We start from the raw sequence: 19,709 nt of genomic DNA on the forward strand, positions 1-19,709 counted from the left end.
TACCATGACAGCAGGGAGGAGATAGGGGAGATCTGAGTGACAATCCCTTTCATCAGCTGTTCTAAGTTCAATACCAGCGTCCCCTCCCCTGCGCTCCCCCCTCAACACAACCCTCACTAATAACCCTCTTCCCCCCTCTGCCTTCCTGCCCTGGCAGGAGGAGGAGCCCTTCCTGTCATTGGTAGCGCCTTTTTAAAGGAAAGGCTGTGAAAACCAGGCTACTGTCCAGGAGATGGCTCAATAAAAACAGCAGCACCAAACACTTAAAAAGGAAGCACACACACACACACACACACACACACACACACACACACACACACACACACACACACACACACACACACACACACACACACACACACACACACACACACACACACACACACACACACACACACACACACACACACACACACACACACACACACACACACACACACACACACACACACACACACACACACATAGACAAGGGTGTACAAAGGGACAAACACACATTTGCACAAGCTCACTTACAAAAACAGAAATCCTGGACACATACTCAAACCTTAAACACTTTCAGAGGAACAGTCATAACTGTGGGCCAAAAGAGTATAACATACATATGTCCTAACTCATGTTCTCTTGATCTTTAGAATGAGGAGAACATCTGGAAAACAACATTAATGTAATATGTTGTTTTTTTTCCATGGTCACAAAGTTAGGCTTTGTCTGCAGAGTGGGGTGGGGGGTGCTTTTAGGGGATAGGTTGTTAAACCTGGGTTAGTCCTTCCCATTCATCATCACGCATACAATACAGCCCTTCTTTTTTATAGCACCCAATAAACCCAGATCTCTATTTTTGCCTTTTTTAATATTATTAAGACTACCTCTGAAAAAACACCAATATGGCTTCACAACCATAGTTCCCAACACATCTTCTACAGAAACAAATCAGGCAAAATGGATTATAAATAGTGATTGAACTCCCAGGTTCAATTCCAGCCTTTGGGCCTTTGTTGGATGCAGTCTCTCTTTCCCCCCTTTTCTAGTCGGCCGCCATTTTGCTTTTATACCTCACTTTTATGTTCAAAGTTACTCTTTTGAAAATGCCACATTCCTGCAACTAAAGCCGACGGTTAGCACACTGTGGGATATTTGACAAATAGTTTTGTAGACATAAAAGATTGTCTCATTATTCAGAGTCATCCCAGGATACAGTGAATGTGGTGGAGACATGGCTGGAAGCTGTGACGCCACACACAGAGACAAGCTGGAACAGGACTCACTAAACCTCACAAGATGTTGGTTTCAAGCTGGCCTATCAGCAGCCTGGGATTCTCTCTGTTCCTGTAGCTTTAATAAGAGTAACGTATAATTAATAATGTTATTCTGCACTTAGTTAAATTGTTTCAATGGGTTTAAATCAGAGCTTTTCCTCAACCATTTTCCTAAGATACAGTATGTGTCATTCCCAACAGATGAGTGTGTAGGCGTTCAGAATCAAAGGTAAATAACGTCTGTTGTAACAGGCAAACTGTAACCTCATTACAGTGAATAACAAGATTAGAGTAATAATTTGATTACAGTCTTTGCACAATTCACAGTAACTAAATAATCTGACAAGACCTGAAGAAGAATCTTGTTCATGGTCAAAGAGGGATGTGTGGCTGTCGATTGGAAAGAAAGAAAGAAAGAGACTGTTTGTGTTTTTTTCCTGAGTTAATTATCTGAATTTAGTACAAGGCATTTGAAGTGTAGGTTGTACCTGAAACCTTCCTTTGTGAACACCTAGCCACTGCACTGTTTGTCTATTGAAAATGTGCTTTCATTGACTCATTGTTTACTTCTCTAGCACACTCTCAGTGTCTAAACTCACACTTATGTGGAAACAGACACTTGCAGTTCCAAATGTATAATTTAAAATGTTGACAATTGACCAGCATCTGATCATTTGGTTATTTTAAGTGAGCTAAACAGTTTGTTCAGTTGCTACGGCAGCACTGAACTTGAATTTCTGGGTTCACAGAGGTTGCTTAGGCTACTTTCCTTCTCACCATTGTAGAGAAAGTGACAGTGTTAAAAAAAAGACAGGCCAGAGGCATTAAGAGTACAGGCCTGTGTTTCACGACCCACTGACACAGATAACCTTATTTTATAAGGGTGACACTCATACAGGCGGAGGCCAACTTAATCATTTAAGCCCCTTTTAGTCTAAAAACAATCATCTGTAAAATCTACTGTTTCATCTCATAGATCAGGCACATACAGTATCTTCTGGCTCCATCACTGGCCGTAACAGCATACCATTGTATCACAGTTAGCCCCTCTCCTCCTGTGGGATGATATGAGGCTCGAGGAGCATTGTTTCACTAACTTTGAAGAACCCATTTAAGAGAAGAGGGTGCCAGAGAAAAGGGAGATTATCACCGAGGAGTGGAGAGCGTTTCCCCTCAAGGCCTCAAAGCCCCAAGATACAAAGCATCGGGGGGGTATTTTGATCCCAAATCCAACTTCAACCCTCTACTCTTCTTTCAGCCCGCATCTCCTTTAACTGCCCATGCCCCTACACACCACCTAATCTCTTAAGTGACCCTTTGTAATTGTAATTGAATCATTAAAGGCTCTTGGTTACACAACACTAAGCGTGTAAACTGAGCCAAGTTTGAGCAAAGAACACACACATTGGTGCACACTATTGGAAGAGAAAGATCAAGTTTAGAAAGGGGGGGTAGGGGGGGGTCTTCAAAAAGGAAAAAACAAATGTCACATAGACGACCCCCCCCCCCACACACACACACACACACACACACACACACACACAAGAGAGTGACACAGAGAGCGAACAGACTTTGGCATGTCCCGCTCCTTTAATGCCTCCTGACATTGAAACAAAGGAAGGCAGAGAGGTGCTGAACTGCCTCACATAAAAAAAAAACACAGGAAAAGATAACCCCCCCTTAAACCCCACACACACTCACACAGGGGAGAAAGCTGGTGTCAAAAAGACACAGAGGCCAAAATGCTCTCAGGAATTTAGACTCAGTGTCCAACAGCGCATGTTCACGGAGAGCAACACTGAGAAGACTCACTTGTATTCACTTTCCAATAAAGGCGGCTGATATAATGTCGACCATTTTTTAATAATGAAAATAGTCTAAATGTCGACATTTGCAAATGTATTAACCACAATGGTGAACATCAAACGAAAGGTGGAGGGAGTTTAATTCTACTTTGAATGTTCACAGACCCAAATGGCTGAGACTCGAAAGGTTAAAGACTATCTTTACAATTAATAAGTCTGAATGAGTTGCTCATGTCTTGCTCAAAGTGTTTGAGCCAAGTGTTTGGTGACTTAGACTTAATCCTAACATGAACAATTATGCACAATGAATGTGTAATTAGCATTATTGATAAAACTGCAAATTATTTGATTTAGTCATTCGTTATTTGATCTGTGTAAAATAAATAATGAGCCAGCTATGTTGTCTTCAATAATCTGGTTTTGTTCGACCAACATTTGAAATAATATAAACTTTAAATGATTTAAAACAGAGAAGGGCTTTCATTTATTTATTATTGAAAGAGTTGTTATTTATTATTCTGTCAATTGAATGTCATTGAATTGTCTCAGCTCCAGTTATAAGCGGTGGGTTTTTAAGATCACCAGCCCAGCTTCCTGTTTGAGAGACATCGGTTGAGGTCAAATCTATTCTGTTTAGTTAAATAAAGATATGAAGCTATGTCAGAGTTGAGTTATGTTGCCATCCATTGATGTTACTCAGAAACAGAAATGGGCTAGATTCCCCCGAACCCCTGTGGTTGTTTTTTTTGTTCAAGCTGAGAACAGAAACGACAACCCTTCAGAGCTCAGGAAAGTAAAGCAAACTGGAGCGATCTCATATGAACAGGAGAAGATTAATGAACATTTGGGGACATTTGTCTGCGGGGCTGACATCTGGCGCAGCTCCTTAGCGAGTTGAAACAGGCCCTGCTGTGGTGTTTGTCATCCTGACTGCTCATCCGTCATCATTAGTGAGCACTGAGGACCTGACAGGGCCTGATGCACTGGTATCTAAATAATTACTGAAGATAAATAGACTCAAGGTGCGCAATGAGGACATCCCGCAGTGGAGAAGATGTTTTGAACATAAAACATGTTGTGTTCAGCTCAGTGACACAAGTGAATAGACTTCAGCAAACCAGTTTCTAAAGATGGATTGAGTCAATGTTGGAGCCACAAAGCAAAGTGTAATCAAAGAGTCTGGACGGAGACAATGGCAAAAAGTGTGTTTATTATTATTGCTGGAGTGTATCTAATGTATCTTTGCATTGGCTGTGAGACTGAGTGTGCTTGTTTTTTATCACACGTGTTAATACTGTGCCTTCAGCTCTTTTGAGAATACGTCCAGATAATTTCTAGCCTTGTGTCAGGAAACATCTGTCAAGTGGTTCACATTTAATCTTTTAACAACCTCTCCTTTCTTCTGATATTGCTTCAAATAACTGTTGCATAGCGTAATAGATTGATCATATGTTGATCCGTCCTTCTTTATATTCATTCGACTTGTATAATTGGTTTGTAACTAAATGTGATTCCATGAGTTAACGACCAAATCACATCCGTGTGATTTCGAGGCCCATTTGCTTTCAATCTGTCAGAGCTGTTTCTGGTTGGACGTTGCTGTTTTCTGCACACGTCGCCGGGTCAGCTCTCGAATTGTTTAAAAGAGCTGTCAATCATGCAGAGTCATTCATAATGAAAACAAACATGATGATGTATAAATATGCACTCCCCGACTCACTCACTCACTCTCACAAAGCACACTGAGCGCATAAACAAACAAAAAGCAGGGTGAGAATGGGTACACAGAATCGAAAGGAATCTGACTCTTCCTGTGGAGAGAGCTCTATGATAACAAAACCAGGACCCTGATAAGAACTCACACACACACACACACACACACACACACACACACACACACACACACACACACACACACACACACACACACACACACACACACACACACACACACACACACACACACACACACACACACACACACACACACACACACACACACACACACACACACACACAGCTGCTCTGTACCAGTGTGATGGCCAGCAGGATGGAGTACTCACACTGAATGCTGCCGGTCCCGGCCCAGGCGTAGGGGTCCAGGCCTGAGAAGTACGAGCTGGCCTTGCTGAGCATGCAGGACCCTTGTCCGGATACATCAAAGAGGGGCCGAGGGGCCAGCCCCAGAGCCTCCATGCAGTCAAACATGCTCCTCTCAAATCACAGCAAACACAACTATAGCCTGCTGCAGCCGAGCTGAGACAAAGTGAGTGTAGAGTCTGAGGCTTCCTGTGAGTGTAACTCTGCCTGCTCCAGGTGTTCCCTCTCTTTCTGTGAGTTGGTCTCTTGTTGCCCCCAGGCAGGACTGCGTGTCCTGTCCCAACCAAGTCCTCTGGAAGCACAGAATCCTCTCTTTCTTACCTCTTTTCTACTCTACAACCCAAACTAATTCCACCCCCTCTCTTCCAGGATCACTTGCTTGCCTTCCTGCTTTCTCTTGACTGCTTTTTACTGATCTGAGCTCCCCTCTTGCCGGCTCTCTGGGCCTCTCTCACTCCACCACAGACTCAGCCAACTATCCACATGCTCTCTCAGCGCAGAGAAAGGAGGTGGGGTCGGGGGAGAAGAAGGGGGAGGGACACAGTGCCTGGGGGGGGTGTGTAACTGCTTTCTGATTGGTCAGGCACCAAAGTTTCTCTCCTTCCCCCTTTCCTCCTTCAAGTTATCCAACTTGCTCCTCCATATTTCATATTCTGATAATGAAAACAAACACTCCTCACTTCCCCTCCCTTGACTCGTTCTTCTTTATTTGTCTGCATGAATTCCTCTTTTTGTTTTACCACAGCCGGGAGAATTGCCTCTCTTATAAACAGTACAGCTCTACCACATTTCTGCAAAAAGTCCCGCCACACAGGTTTGTTTTGAGCAAATAGAGAAGGTGCTGAGAGAGAGGCAATTTAGTGAGTGTCATTTTCTAATTTCCTCGTAAATGGATTCTCTGGTGCGGTTTCTGTACGGACAGAAGGATTGCAGTGGTGACAGGGAAACACCTGTTGACACATACTCATTTTGGAAAGTTCCCCCAAATTAAAAGCATGGTATTGTGTTGCACTGCTCAGAGGTGGACGGAGTACTAGGATAATACTATTTCTTTGTTATAAACTACTAAAACAAAAGTGTTGAAATACTGGGATACAAGTAAAAGCCCAGCCTTCCTAAATGTACTCAAGCTAAATTACAAAGTAAAAGCATCAGAATTTACTTGAAGTAATACAAGCGAAAATACTCATTCTGCACATTGGCCAATTTCTGAATAATAAGTTTACTGTTGGATAACAATCATTATAAATGTGTATATTCATTCAAAGTACCTGCTGCAAAGAAGGAGCTGATTATTTTTACTTTGTTTTTACAAAGTCCTTCTTACCCTATAAAATAATAAATTAAACAATTATTGATGATTATATCTTGTATTACTTATCTGATTTTCTTTAAACTAACTTTAGAATAAAGTAACAGGAAATGGAAATCCTTGCAGTACTTGAGCATGTACTTGAGTAAATGTATACTGGACTTCTATTTATTATTCATTTAATATAAATACAATAAAACAGGACAAACAAAAACCCTGAAAAACAAACAGGAAATCAAACAAAAGAATAATAATAGAGAATAATTCCTTATTTAGATGTTGTTATTCCCTGTATCTGGAATCACTTTATCAGAATCGGACAATATTTACACAAAATATAAATGTGTAAAATAGAGACAATGTTCAGAGTCAGTTATTCGATTTATGTTTCGTTGAATTTACAATCAAATGTTTATTCACTAAAAAAACGTTCCTTTAAAACAACCGCCCACTTTAAACTCAAATGAATATTGATTCATATTTACATATATTAATATTACCTTATGCTTCATATATATGTTGAATTGCATACTTGTTTGTTGACACATGTTTGGCAACTCCTGGCACCTAATTGGAATTTGTTCATGTGGTAAAGTCGAATTGAACACTATCAGTATTTTACCTATATTCTGCGATATTAAAAACCTTTTTCCAAGAAACATCCTCAAAACAATAATGGGAGGATTTACAGACCCTTAAAATACATTGTAGTTGAACATGGTGTTGAACATGGCTTTATATTTCTTCCAGGGAGAGGACATTACTCAAAAATGTAGTATTTCTGCCAGTTGGGTCTGAGCTTTTAAAGTTTAATGTTAAGCCTGAAGTCTGATCTGTTTCAGTCCCCACATCATTTCTACTTTTCCTTCTCAATGGTCATCCTTTTCCATGTCCCTACTGCAATTGTATTTGCCTCGTAAAGCTTCTCTTTCTCTTTCCATTTGTTTTTGGCATATGGGAGTATCTAACTCAATTCCTTCAATTCAGTTCAAAATTGATTCAGTTATCTTCCCTCCCGGAGCTTATTTGATAGTTCAGTCACACAGAAGTGGGACTCTGCTGCAGGCGAACCACACTGGCCCAGAGTCTGGATAGTTTGTATACGAGAGAGCCTCACCCTCCTCCCTTTCCTTCCCTCGTTCAAGAGGGATGAACTCTAGAAGAAACCCCCACTGGGGCTCTAACACACACACACACACACACACACACACACACACACACACACACACACACACACACACACACACACACACACACACACACACACACACACACACACACACACACACACACACACACACACACACACACACACACACACACACACACACACACACACACACACACACACACACACACTGACTTCCCAAATTGACCTGCCTGTGGCTTCCTGAGCTTCATACTACCCTTGTGTGTTACAATTCTCTATTTCTTTGTTTTTCTCCTCTTGTTTGTTTGGTTGCCTATATTTCTCCGAACCCCCTGAATCCATTTCTTTTTATTGTTCTCCTTATTATTTGGAGAATAGCAGCCTGCACCCGTTCTGCTGTTTTCTTCCTTCACATTTTTGACTCATGTTGCAAGTTCTTTCTTTTCTTTAGTGGTCAGTAAGTGGAGTTTGTACCTTTCTTTCACCTTGATAACACACACAAACAGACGCTCACACACGCTACAATGACACACCGCAGGGAGCAGAGCACAGTATCAGCCTGCGGAGCTCTCTCCACACCTTGAGACAATTACCCTCCCCGCCTCACAGCACCCTGCCCCCTGTTGCTGCTTTGAGGAAAAGTAACACACAAATGCAGTGCAAATGTGAAGAACAAAGAACAAGTTGCCTCACTTTCTTTGACTTAAACTCTCACCATGTCAGTTAGGTAGACTGCAGGCTTCTGCGTTCTTCCACACACATTTTATAAGACGAGCGAGTCACATTACAACTATTTACAATCCGGTCTCTCGGCTATTCATCCTGTCGTCATGTCTGACACAAACACACAGAGCTGAACAATGGTCTTTCTCTCTCTCTCTCTCTCTCTACAGCCGCAGATATTTGGATAAAGTCTCACTGCGGTCATCAGCAAGCGCACAAATATAGTCACAAATGTGAGGGAAGGAGTGCAAGACTGCTGGTTTGTGATATTCATGGGTGTTGGAATGTGCAGCCTACAGAGTGGCAGTGGAAATTTGTGTGTGTGTGTGTGTGTGTGTGAGTGTGTGTGTGTGTGTGTGTGTGTGTGTGTGTGTGTGTGTGTGTGTGTGTGTGTGTGTGTGTGTGTGTGTGTGTGTGTGTGTGTGTGTGTGTGTGTGTGTGAGTGAGTTCGGACGCACGAACAATTATGTGTGTATGTGCTTAAACAGAGTGCCTGTGATGAAAGACACAAAGAAAAACACACAAGCCTAGCTCTGTGCCTTTAGGTTCAAGTTACTAATATCACACACACACACACACACACACACACACACACACACACACACACACACACACACACACACACACACACACACACACACACACACACACACACACACACACACACACACGCACATGCACACACACACCATTACAAAGAACAAGATGTGACTAGTACAGAAATTACGAAAGGACATTGTGTTCGTTGTGGAAAAATACACTTTTCCTCGTGTTCACTACAGTGAACTTTCTTCCTTTTCATAACCAAACAACTATTCCAATGTAAACTGAATTTTTATCCTAATGTCATGAAAAAAGGAATATATTGTTCAAAAAAACTGGTGGGGAAATATTTACTTGCACTCACATGTATTTATAGTATTACCAGGAAGCACTGGGCATAAGAGCTTTGACCATGAAGAGTTCCTTGGGCGCTCTTATACTAAAGTTCATCCTGACAAACAATTTAGGGCAGTTAGTTGGGATATGACCATAGACTGTATATATAAAGGATATGACACATTGTTTTTGCGGTGTGTTCAGCATCTCGGGCTATAGTTGGACACTGTCGGCTGCTTTTCAGTCTATAGAGTGGTACAGGAATAAGTCATAAAACCCAGAAATGACTTGTAATGTTACCACATCCGGTTGCCTTGTCTCAAAGTCAACGGTGATTTCTCTGTGTTTGCAGTTAGATGGTCTGTGGTTAACACAAGCTGCAGAGATTTGAATCAGAGCCCGTGAGTTTGTTTCTATTTCTGCTGCTTGTATTTATGCTACACAGTGGTGTTATTGTTTGGAGATTATCCTGCCGAACAAAATGAGGTAATTGTCATCAATGTGTGTTTGCCACAGAACTTATTTCTGCAATATACGGAAATCCAACGGAAAAATCCCATTGGCTTTTAGTCAATTAACTCCCTTGAGATGCAAACTTCTGTTTCGACCTACATCACTCTCATTGGCTGTTCAGCTCGACTACATTTTCATTTTCCTGCATCATTCCATTACTCAGATACATTGACAGTGAGAGGACCGTCCTGAATGATACTAAATGGTGAGTCAGAGCAGTGTCAAAAAGGACCAAGGGCTTGTTGATCTACAGCACTACTTTTTTTCTGGTTTCCGTCTGTGTATGACAAAAACAAACTACAGCTGCCAGCTGGAGTTATTTACTCATTTCCATGCACCCAACGTGCGTAGTTGTTGGCTGTTGGCTATAATCTTTGCTTTGTGTCTAAGTCCAACTTTTTGGCCGGCATCGTGAGGCACAGCAACAGTCGGCCTACGTCATCACTAGTTCTTTGATGTCGGTTTTGTGCGTCTGGGCCTTAATTCCCAGTTCCCACTGCTATTAGGAAAAGAGGGCAGGACTTACTGTGTGATTGAATACACAGCAGGGAGCTTTTGATGTGGATATCCACTCATTGCAAGTCCAGGGATGTGTGGAGTTTCATCTCATTAGAGAACAAAGTCCAGTCTTCCACTCACACTGATTAGGACCTGGTTTGTATTAATTGGCAAATCCCCCTTAAACTTCTATAGTAATTTCCTATCATTTTGTTCACTTTGCACTAATGAGAGGTAAGTCATTTACTGCAGCTTCACTTGATGGTAAATAATGGATTCATTATTTTCATGGTTAGTCTTCCTCCTGTAAAAATAATCAGGACTAGAAACCATTGTTGGCTTAACACCACAACATACAGAGATGTCTACAGAGTTAATAAAGCTATTTCTTGAAATGTAGCTGATAGATAAATGTGTCAGCTCCTTACCCTCATTATGACCAAGGCTCAAGAGTGTTAGTCAATTCAGAGCGGAAACCACAAAGGATCTGAGAATTAGTTTGGTCTCGTGCAGTTCCTGAATGCTAGGGTTGTCCTGTTTCCAGATGGTCTCCTTGGATATGTGGAGGTTTTAGTACATGTATCACTTGGCAGGCTGGACTGAAGCTCAGGTGAGGAACTAAAGGTTGGTGTTGTCAAAATGAGCTTACACAGGGCTTTACTATATTTCCCTTTTTAATACTCCATGGTGAAGGTGAACTCATACAGCGGATCAGATCAGACAAGCATTGCGTTTATTAGTTTTGAAAAACCAGAGATGACGGTTGTGTGACAACAGTGAAGGTCCTGCCCACCAGGTATATACTACTGCCAAACATTGCTCTTCTTTGGTTGAATAATTCCTGCGATGCCGTGCTCACTTCCCTAACATGTTTGTTGGGCACCCAGGCCAAAAACGCTGGCATCTGTAACATATAGAGTCTATGAACGGTAAGTGAAATCCAGGTTGCCAAGTTTAGATGACTTAGTGACTTAGTGTTCACTGTCAGTAAGCAAGCTTGTTTTCCCTCTTCAACAAATCCTATGAAAATGTACAATCCTAGAAACCATCAGGGCATTTGTTATTATTCAAATTATTTCAAGAATTATTATTTGACTTGCATTAACATTTTAGAGGATCAGAGATAAATTTGCTAAACAGAGAAATCTCGATATGTAGAAAAGTAGTTGATCAGTAAATGAATACACAGTTTATAAATGTGCACTGTAGATTAAAGTGTTCACTGGTGCTACTTGAGGGCAGGGCCTTGTTCACAAGCCTCATTTAAGGACTTTTCTCTTTTCAGAATTAAACTTTAAACTAAAGTTTTGATTACTCAACCAATGCTGGTGGTCTAATTACTCAAATGTTTTTTTATCACAATTCACTATTCCATGACCAATGAAATAAAGACAACCTGAGAAAGAACTGTGACTGAGATATCTACCCGAACGTTTTTAAGGCCTCTTGTTTTTTCACGCATGCCCATCTGTATTGCTGTCGATCCTGACTGACATAATCGGCCCCTCACATCTTTCTGTCTCTGTCTTAAAATGTGTGAAATACTCCCAGGGGCAACATGCCAAAGATGTATGACATGGTGCGTGCTACACCCGAGTCTCTAAATAAACAGATATCAGCCGCTCAATGAACACATTATGTGCACACAATGAGACACGCTCATACACACACTGATTGACAGCAGTGTTCAGCAACAGGTGTCAGTGTACAGGAGGAGAGATACTGTGTAAGTGTTTGACAGACACTTCGCAGCCTAGTATAACGATCGGAATAGAGATTAATAAGGATACGAGCTATTCTGCCTAACTTTTGAAATGACTTCAACGTCTGTACAGCAGTCAAATGTAGAGACTAGCTAACTTAGGAATAGTAGCATTTATATTAACACAATGATGAGTTTAAGCTTCGGGTACCTGCATGCATTTACTTTGAATGAACAAAAGCTGATCTGTGGAGGAAATACTCTCTTTGTTATCCTTACATTTTTTTCTATATTAATGTTGGATATTCCCAGAAAGAGAGTGGAGTGCAAACAAACCAAACACTGTCAACAATGATTGTATGATCAGGTCTAAGAATAGACCTTTGTCAATATGTGTCTCTTATACTAATTCATAGTAACTGTATGAACTCTTATGGTTGATTTCAATGAAGTTGTATGACTTCTGTCTGTTGTTTCTTGCATGCTTTATTACTAATTGAGGCAAGGTTTTCTTATTTATACTTATAACTTCACATTGCTACAACACAAGCATTACAGGGAAGTGACATGAGTAGTGAAAGGGTTATAATTATCTGAATGCAGATTCATAAAACATTGCGCTTCAATCCTGTAATGTCAGAGTAATATAATTATACTGAAGAGAAGAGTAAAGAATAAAAATAAGGAGATGAGTTAAAGCTTCTTCAGGAAATGAATTAGGGTAATTAAAGGAGAATGTGTCCTCCTCTCTTCAAATCAACTTCATTTTCTAAACACTGACAATGTTGTTAGTGTTTCCCCGACTCTCTGGGTCTGTGTGTGTCACTGGGAAGTGCAACAGCGCCCCCTGTGACTCAATGTGCCCTCTATTCAAACACACTGCGTTTGCAAGTTGAAATAAACAACTTTCATCTTCTTTTGAGAAAATGCCTGTGTCTCCGTTCAAATGATGATTTTAAAGATTTAGATTCTATGGAAAGAAGCACATTACACCCGGGACCATGTTATACTGCTCTCCTCTCTTCTCCTCTCTTCTCCTCTCTTCTCCTCTCTTCTCCTCTCTTCTCCTCTCTTCTCCTCTCTTCTCCTCTCTGCATGATTTTTGGCCTGATTATAACCTCAATTGACCCTGAAGACAAAACTGTCTCCACTGTTTTCCACACGGCAGGGCTGTCATGACGCGGACATCCGGCACACTATCTCGTCATGTGCAACAGTTTGGGGATCAGGATTTCTTGCTTCCTGATTGAACCATGGAACAATTTGAGCCTCATCATTATATTAAATTGTTTTACCACATTTTCTATTCAATCTGAATAAAGCTGACTGGGATCATTTATTTTTGGGCTGTAGGTCTGAATATGATGGTATTCTTTTTGTTAGAAGCATCTTTGTCCATCTTCATGTGATTTTGAAAGAATAAATACACCAAATGTTGTTGTGAATGTGTCACAGCTATACATAACACGTTTGTAAATAATAGAAGTGATGTATAGCCCCAGGTTGTTTGTGTAAGTTGTGTAACAAATACTGAGTTATTGTTTTATTACTCACACAATGCAGCCATCTCTTTGGGAAGGTCTGCCCCAAAGCGTCCGAAGAGGTGGCTGCTGGCCAGCAGGTCGTAGGGGGAGTGGCTCCGCATGGAGTTAAAGGTGAACGGGTACATAGTGCGAGGGAAGCCGGTCATGTGACGCATTTGGTGCTCCCTGTTGGTTGCCATCGTGAAAAGTGCTTCTGGTGGTTGTGGTGACTTTTCTCTGACTCTCTTGCGTGTTTCCTCCTTCCGAGTGGTCTTCGTCAGAGGCCTGCAATGAGTTTGAAATGGGCTTCTGCCATCCAGCCCCTCTCAGCTGTTGTCAGGCTGCAGAGAGGTGAGAGGGATGCTGACCAGGGAGGAGTCACGTGACCAAAACTCAAACAGGAGCTGACTGTAGAAAGGAAGGGAAGAGAAGGAGGAGGGGTTAGATACTAGAATTAAAGTCTGGCCTATAGAGAGCACAGAAACTCATCTAAAGTCTAATCAATAACAACAATTCATTAAAAAACACCAGCAGCCAAACCTGAAATCGCTCAAAAGTACATTTCAAACCGGGAATAAAAACCAAGACAACAAAGAGCAAGAAGCGAGAGCTGAAGAGAGAGAAACACTTCTCTCATGCTTTCTGTCTGTCTTCATAGTCATGCAATGATTTCAATCAGTAGAACTGAATTATAAAAGGGTCTCTCTGTTCCCTTTGCCAGCCTGACTGTAGCCAGCCTGCTCGAGAACAGTCAGCCACAACATGGGTGCAATTAACCCTTTCCATCAACAGACACACATGACCTGCTCAGTCTCACTGTAGCCCGCACCATAAGCACTCTGTGTCCTCCGTGAGGAGCACAAACCTCTCAGGAGTTTCTGAGGATCTCAGCGTCTCACCTTCTCCGTCTCTCCGGAGGACTCGTGGTGTCTCTGTGACCCCGTCAGGGAGTTATATGAGGACAGCCCTGTCCTCCTGTTTCTCTGTGACTCTCTCATCACTGATTTCATGAGAGGGTGGAGCTTCACTCTCTGTGGTGGAGCTGTGGTAAAGAACGCCCGGCCAAAGAATTTCTTGTTGTTTTGGGCCTGCTTTGGCATGGGAATTAAACACCCAGGGTGGGTGACGGAGAACGGAGAGAGTTATGAATTGTGCCCCAATTTACTGTTTAACTCAGATTGAGTGGAAACACAGAGAGTGAAACATATCAATTCCACATAATCTTATAAACCATCAATTTATATCTGTGTTCCTCATTTATGACAGAGTAACTCAGGTGGACTGATACAGGTACACGCTGTCAACTACAGCGCATTACAGAGCGGCTACAAAGAGTCGCCCGAGCCTGATTATAAATAAACTGTTCCACATGTGAAGGTGAACTACTGGCAAGAGCAGAGACTCTTTACAGGACACACACAAAGTCAGACACACACACACACACACACACACACACACACACACACACACACACACACACACACACACACACACACACACACACACACACACACACACACACACACACACACACACACACACACACACACACACACACACACACACACACACACACACACACACACACACACACACACACACACACACCAGGGGCGGCGCCAGGGGGGAGCTAGGGGATGCTGAAGCACCCCCTAGCTCCCACCTGGCCAATGGCCAGCACCCATTAGATTTTTGACCTACCCAGTGCTTGAATTGGAATAAAAAAGGTGCCAGTACTCTAAATCAGCAACAAGTATTTGGCACAAAGTCATAGTATATCCTATAATGCTGGTGGGTTTGTCTCTTTACTGTATATTTTAGAAAGGCTCACTGTACTTAAACAAAATGACTCAGGGTGCATCTGAGATTAGAGGGGGTGCAGTGGGAAAGTGCAATTTTTATAAGTGAGGAGTGGACCTGACACCCTCTAGTCTAGGGGGGTCCGGGGGCATGCTCCCCCGGGAACATTTTTTTTAAAATATTGAAGTGAGATGCATCAATCTGGTGCACTTTGAGAGCAAAATGAAGAGATATATGGATACCTCTCAACATCCATAATGAAACAACTGTAAACAGATTTACTTTTTCTTTATGGATATAAAAGAAAGTAAAGCTTGACTCCTACTGGCTGGTTAAATGACTCCTCGTCCCTGAGGCCACTACCAGTTTTTTGTGCCATTTTGCTGGATTTATTTGTCAATAGCGTTGCTGCACAAAGTGATAGCCCTCTAGTTTAAATCTACTACGCAAAAATAAACACATGGAGATGGGTTACTATTTAAAAAAAAATTGCACATCTATTTGGGAACAGTGGGGCCGGGCCTCAAATCCTATAGGGGGGTCCGGGGGCATGCTCCCCCGGTAAGATTTTTTTTTAAATGTTGGACTTAAATGCATCAATCTGGTGCATTTTGAGGGGGAAATAAAGAGACTACACCCATATGAAACAAAAATGTATACATTTAAATAATCATAAAATCATAAGTACATGGCCATAACCAATAACATACAATATCCAATATGAAAAAACATTGACACTTGTTTATTTATTTGTTTTTGGTTCATTTATAGTTGTGAGTGTGTCTGGGCTCCTGAATCGGCCTCTCCTGTCTCCCTCCTCTCCCCCCTGCTCCTCTTTGAGGCAACAGCAAAGACTAGTTTTAGCTCTCAACAAGTTTATCTTACCTTTTTTCACCTAGTTAACATTTTGTTTGTATTATTCATGCATATTTTACTAATCACTACCCCCTCAAATGGAAATATGTGTTTACATAAATGGTGACCGAACCGTTTGAGACCCACTGAGATAACTTAAACTAAGTTAACTATCTAAAGACTCAAAGAGTAATTTACCTCACCAGAGCTGTAGTTATCAGCCTCTCAGTCTGACAGCAAAGGACTCTCCCTCCACCTTGTTGTTTTAACAGCTCCTTATATCCGTTAGCGCAGCTAGCTAGCACCAGATGCTAACAACAATACACGTAACCGGTGCGCGCGCTCTCCGCTCGCTCGCGCCACACATACACCAACACACACCCTCCCGAGCTTGAATGACACACAGAGACCAATCGAGGGCATTAGTATGATCTGTATGAAAGTGGCAATGTCGGCAGGCCACGTCATGTAGACAGCCAGTCACCCTCTGTGAGGCAGAGTCAGACCCACATTTGCGCTGCGTTGCGTTTACAATATATACGTATATTGCCGGCGGCTGGTACTCAGTAAGAAGTGCCGGTACCGCATGGGTAAAAATCAGAAGTGCCGGTACTGCGTACCGGTGAGTACCGGCCCAATTCAAGCACTGGACCTACCCATAGGCTAAATTACTTTGTGACACTTGAGTGACTTCCTGTTAGCTGGAGCGCCAAATTATTTGCTAACAGCAAAGTGACAAATGGATCGTTTTTTAGTCCTTAAACGTCCACGTATGGACACTCAATCAAAACCACCTGAAAACGAGAGGGATTCTGCACATAATAGGCCTCGTGAGTACAAGTAGCTTACTTCTGGCTCTCTGTGTTTCATTCAAGCTCTGCTCTGTGTGTGTGTGTGGCACGAGCCATTTTGTGTGCGTGCGCGAGCACCGGTGGGTCTCTAGCTCTACCGCAGATCGTTGTGGTTAGCATCTGGTGCTAGCTAGCCAAGCTAACGGATATAAGGAGCTTTTTCAACAACAAAGTGGAGGGAGAACTCTCTTCTGTCAGACTGCGAGTCTCAGATAACCTCAGCTCAGGTGAAGTAAAGGACTCTCAGTGTTTAGATAGTTAACTTTAGTCTAGTTATCTCAGTGGGTCTCAAACGTTTTGTTTTAAAAGGGGAGTGATTTGTAAAATATCTATAAAGAAATAGTAAATCTGTTTACAGTTCTGTTTCATATGTATGTTGAGAGATGTATCCATAGATCTCTTCATTTTGCTCTCAAAGTGCACCAGATTGATGCTTTTAACTTCAATATTTAAAAAAAAAATCTTCGGGAGCATTTCAAAATGCAAGATGGGGGGGGGGGGGGGGGGTGCTAGTGGATCGCCGGAGCTGTTAGATTAACATTAACATGCTTATATTGTAGTTCTAAGTGCAATGCCTTGCGGCCTGTAGCACCATCCTTGATGGAGCATATGTGTGGGCAGGAAAGGAGTGAGCAGAGAGTAGAGTAGTTGTCGATTTTGGTTTTGTTTTCTGTGACTATCTGCCTCACCCTCTCAGACTTTCAGTTGCGCGCGCTACTAAAGAGACGTGTTACCATGGAAACCAAACAATGGTGTAGCTGTATTAAAGTGCGAGTGGAAACAGTCCTGAGTAAATCTGATTTTGTCAGAAATCGGGAGAAATGCGGGAGAAATATGACCCCAGGAGGAAACCGGGAGAGGGCAATGAAATCGGGAGTCTCCCGCGAAAATCGGGAGGGTTAACAAGTATGAGTTGCAGTAGAAAATTCAACTGTAGCGCTGGTGCATTAATGGGAAACCCTTAAAGTTTGAGCACCCTCTATGAAACGTCAAGCTACCCCACAGCACCCCCTAGAGAAAATCTCTGGCGCCGCCACTGACACACACACACACACACACACACACACACACACACACACACACACACACACACACACACACACACTCAGAAGATTCAGCTTTAGATTATTAAAGCAAAATGTAATCAACAAACTATGTACTGTATATTATTACAGGTTAAGAAAAATGTTGTATACATTAAAAAGCCACCCAGCAGTATGTAGCAAAACAAATAATCTCCTACTTTACCAATAAAGAGTGATGCACACATTGATTATAATCTATTATATAAATAAGGCCTTTATGATACTAAAATCAACCGTTATGCTAAATTAGTACTTTTGAGATTTCTCCATCAATAATACAATTGAGATAAATAAATGCTAGTAAGTAGTACTCACATAATCACAACATTGAAATAGTTTTTATCCTAGTTTGACTCTGTAATCCACAAACTTCTCTGTTTGTAGATATCTTCAGTAGAAATTACCTCCAATCAAAAGGGTTTACAACAATCCACCACAATTGTATTCGGTGGGCCTTTAAAGGCGCTGGACGCACATACCCTAAACAGTTTTGGAGGGCTCAGTACCACCTGGCCTTAATGAAAAAAATTGGTTGATCAAAACATGCTTTATTTGGAAACGTTAGCTGCGGCACCTCATTAAAAAGCTCAAACCATAAGAGTGTGCTCAAGAGTTCATCACTCCACATGCAAAGTGTTTGTTTTTAAAGTTTGAGAAACTAAGCTTTTCATACAAAGGATTCTTTTTTTTTTTCTTCGTATATCTTTATTGAACTTTTCTAACATATGCATTCACTTGTCACAACCCGTCCCCAATCTACAACATTTAAAAGCACTATACCAATGAAAAAATGTATATAAGCAAAGCAACAACAACCAAACAAAATACCACAAAAACCCTCTTAGCCTCATAGGGGGTCAGGGAACCTATACTTAAGGTTTGGATACATCGCTTTATTCAAAGTAGAAGCTTCAAGACGTTCAAAATGTCTTCACTGAGCCCAACAAGGAGAGTTTAAGTTGTTACAGCTTGGGATGTGCTATTTAGGTTTCCATCTAATTACAGTTCAATGGCAGATTTCCAAGGATAAGCCGTCGTTCATACATGGGTGCCGAGTGGCTCACTTTTCAGGACATTTTGCTCATTATTAATGCCATGTCATGCACATGACATATTTTTTATTATATCAGGGAATTTAAAATATACAAAACATATATTTTAAATTACACTTATCAGTTGCCAGTTTATAGGTACCTATATGGTGAAATTAATGCAGTCCTACACGACGGCACTGAAATCAATTCTACCATTATGAAGATGCAAATGTTGAGCTTTTTAAGAAATGTTAATAGAGGTGTTGATTTAACTTGAAGGCTGCAGTTTGTGGTGCAGTTGAATTGTTTGGCACCACACTCAGGGGTGTTTCCGATATTTAGTCTACCCTGACTGATATAAATGGCTCAGAGAAGACATAGACCAATCATCTTTATCTGTGCTACTATTATTAGAACTCAATTCTTGAACATCCTTAAGTTGTACACATTCAGAACATGCTACCAAGTCAGACAAAGCAACAGTCAGCGCAGTGAGTGCTGTTTTGAAAGTCATATTTCCCGTATTGACATATTTTCTGTAACTGCTTGGCTCTGCTGCGGTTTTTCTTCACTGCGAAGGCCAGAGTCCTTGCGACTATTTTAACAAAGATCTTTTGTGT

General features: G+C 41.6%; 1 pseudogene across 1 annotated transcript in view; it reads right to left on the minus strand.

The window, feature by feature from the left end:
* LOC307039487 (retinoic acid receptor gamma-like) overlaps positions 1-19,709 on the minus strand; it is a 41,609-nt pseudogene that overhangs the window by 14,716 nt on the left and 7,184 nt on the right. The window contains exon 2 of the transcript XR_013810662.1: positions 13,496-13,872. The product of XR_013810662.1 is annotated as a retinoic acid receptor gamma-like (transcript). The remainder of the gene's footprint in view (positions 1-13,495; positions 13,873-19,709) is intronic.

This window comes from Notothenia rossii, assembly GCF_949606895.1.
Source record: "Notothenia rossii genome assembly, chromosome: 5".
In the NCBI taxonomy this organism is placed as follows: domain Eukaryota; kingdom Metazoa; phylum Chordata; class Actinopteri; order Perciformes; family Nototheniidae; genus Notothenia; species Notothenia rossii.